General features: G+C 41.9%; 1 pseudogene; it reads left to right on the top strand.

Moving 5' to 3' along the window:
* The first annotated feature begins 455 nt into the window (after positions 1-455).
* Positions 456-1998, top strand: LOC105081520 (tubulin alpha-1A chain-like; annotated as a pseudogene).
* The last annotated feature ends 1109 nt before the right edge of the window (positions 1999-3107 follow it).

The following is a 3107-nucleotide window of genomic DNA, read 5'->3' as shown; positions in this document are numbered from 1 at the left end:
TTGCTATTACACTCACAACCTTATAATAGACCAGGTGTCAGTAAACTTTTACTAAAGGGTGAGATATATCTTTAAATATTTTAGACTTTCAGGTCATATACTCTCTGTCACAATTACTCAACTCTGTCCTGGTAGCATGAAAGAAGCGATAAGCAATACACAGACAAATAAGTATCCCCATGTTCCAATAAAACTTTATTCATAAAAGTCGGCAGTTGGACAGCCAGTCTCTGAAACAGACTGGAAGCCTATGAAGGTAGAATCCATGTTTGCTCACTCTCAGTGCAATGATTTTATGTGGTGGATACATTACAAATATTTGTAAATTCAATAAAAGTTACATCATACATCACATCATCTTTTAAAAAATTTTTGGCAGGTCATCTTACATCGACTGCTTGAGTCACGCTGTAAGAAGCAGCAACCTCTCCTCTTCCTCTCCACCATCTCCTCGGCAGCCACAAAACAGCAACTGTGCATGAGTGCATCTCCATCCACGTTGGCCAGGCTGGTGTCCAGATCGGCAATGCCTGCTGGGAGCTCTACTGCCTGGAACATGGCATCCAGCCCGATGGCTAGATGCCAGGTGACAAGACCATTGGGGGAGGAGATGACCCCTTCAACACCTTCTTCAGTGAGACAGGTGCTAGCAAGCATGTGCCAAGGGCAGTGTTCGTAGACCAGGAATCCACAGCCATTGATGAAGTTCGCACTGGCACCTACTGCCAGCTCTTCCACCCTGAGCAGCTCATCACAGGCAAAGAAGATGCTGCCAGTAACTATGCCTATGGTCACTACACCATTGGCAAGGAGATCATTGACCTCATCTTGGACTGAATTCAGAAACTGGCTGACCAGTGCACAGGTCTTCAGGGCTTCTTGGTTTTCCACAGCTTCAGTGGGGGAACTGGCTCTGGGTTGACCCACCTGCTGATGGAACATCTCTCTGTCGATTATGGCAAGAAGGCCAAGCTGGAGTTCTCCATTTACTCAGCCCCCAGGTTTCCACAGCTGTAGTTGAGCCCTACAGATCCATCCTCACAACCCACACCACCCTGGAGCACTCTGATTGTGCCTTCCTGGTAGACAACGAGGCCATCTATGACATCTGTCGTAGAAACCTCGATATTGAGCACCCAACCTACACAAACCTGAATAGGCTGATAGGTCAAATTGTATCCTCCATCACTGCTTCCCTGAGGTTTGATGGAGCCCTGCATGTTGATCTGACAGAATTCCAAATCAACCTGGTATTCTATCCTCGCATCCACTTCCCTCTGGCCACATATGCCCCTGTCATCTCTGCTGAGAAAGCCTACTATGAACAGCTTTCTGTAGCAGAGATCACCAACGCTTGCTTTGAGCCAGCCAACCAGATGCTGAAATGTGACCCTCACCATGGTAAGTACGTGGCTTGCTGCCTGTTGTACCGTGGTGACGTGGTCCCCCAAAGATGTCAGTGCTGCCATTGCCACCATCAAGAGCAAGCGTACCATCCAGTTTGTGGACTGGTGCCCCCCTGGCTTCAAAGTTGGCATTAATTGCCAGCCTCCCACCGTGGTACCTGTGGAGACCTGGCCAAAGCACAGCAGGCTGTGTGCATGCTGAGCAACACCACAGCCACTGCCGAGGCCTGCGTGCGCCTGGACCACGGGTCTGACTGATGTACGCCAAGCGTGCCTTTGTTCACTGGTATGTGGGCGAGGGCACGGGGGAAGGAGAGATTTCTGAGGCCCGTGAGGACATGGCTGCACTTGAGAAGGATTATGAGGAGGCGGGTGTAGGTTCTGTTGAAAGAGAGGGAGAGGAAGAAGGAGAGGAACACTCAAGTTAAAATGCCACAGAGGTGCTGCTTTTACAGGGAAGCTTGTTCTGTTCTAAACATTGAAAAGTTGTGCTCTGATCAGTCAGTCTGTATGTAGCAGTGTATACGCTCATGTACAATTACTGACCTGTGCTGTAAAACACAATGCTTTGTTACAGGCCCGAGCTATCCATTTCTCTGTTGGATTGAATAAAGTATTCCTGTCTTAAAGAAAAATAAATTAATAGATAAAAAACTTTTAGTAGTGTCTTCTAAAGTCTTTCCACTTATGCGTAATGACCAATCACCAGATAGTTGATCAAATTAGCGCACTGTTGATCCATCTCATTTATTAAAATCATGTAAGTAATTGGGCTAAATATTTTATAGCCCCATCACTTCTGACATGTCAACAATAATTATTAGTGTAACTGCAAGATAATCCAACTATTTGTTCAAAGATCATATAATTAGTTGACTCAAATAATATATGATTTTCTTTGTTTTCCTATTCATTCAGACATGAGAAATTTGGAAAATAATTAAGAGTTTTTATTATTGTATCATCCTAATATACAAATATTTGCTTAACCTATGTTTAATAAATGGGTCAAAATTCTGCTTAATAATACTGGTAAAAGATGTGAAACTGGGGCCTGGACCTACATTAAAATCAAAAAAAGAATAATATAGAGAGTTTTGGTAGATGTCAGAAGAATCTGGCCAATTTTTTATGTAACTATTAATAATTCCAATAACATACATTTGGGAGGAAACTCCTGATACTGTATGCATAGGAAACATATCTGGTGATAAAAATCCAAAGAATGGAAAATGCTAGCATGCAATTCCAAGCAACATTTTTGTTTATTATTGTTATAATTACTAAGTAGCTATACATACTAGCTAATCATCTTTTAGAAAATGCAATTCATATTTTAGAGTCCATCTAAGGGAAAATCCTGGCTCTATGACATACTGATTTCATCACTGTGAGTAAATCACTCAGCTTTACCTCACCTCAGTTTCCTCATCTGTAAAGTGGGTATAATAATAGTATCTACTGCATAGGTTTCTTTTAAGGATTAAATGAGTAAATTACATGAAGTATTTAAGAGAGAATCTGGCATGTAGGCAGGATTATATAAGAAACTAGTATTATTTTCTCATCAATTACCTTATTTTATTGGGGGTAATAATGATTTTCTAGCCAAAACATTCCTTTCTGACATTTAACAAAACATTATTTTCTGTCATATATGACAAAATGAAATGTTCAGTTGTCATACTGAACATTCTTCCA

This window comes from Camelus bactrianus, chromosome 29 (genome assembly GCF_048773025.1).
Source record: "Camelus bactrianus isolate YW-2024 breed Bactrian camel chromosome 29, ASM4877302v1, whole genome shotgun sequence".
NCBI classification, from domain to species: Eukaryota; Metazoa; Chordata; class Mammalia; order Artiodactyla; family Camelidae; genus Camelus; species Camelus bactrianus.
Note: the sequence above shows the minus strand (reverse complement) of the source record. Positions and strands in the feature narration are given on the sequence as shown.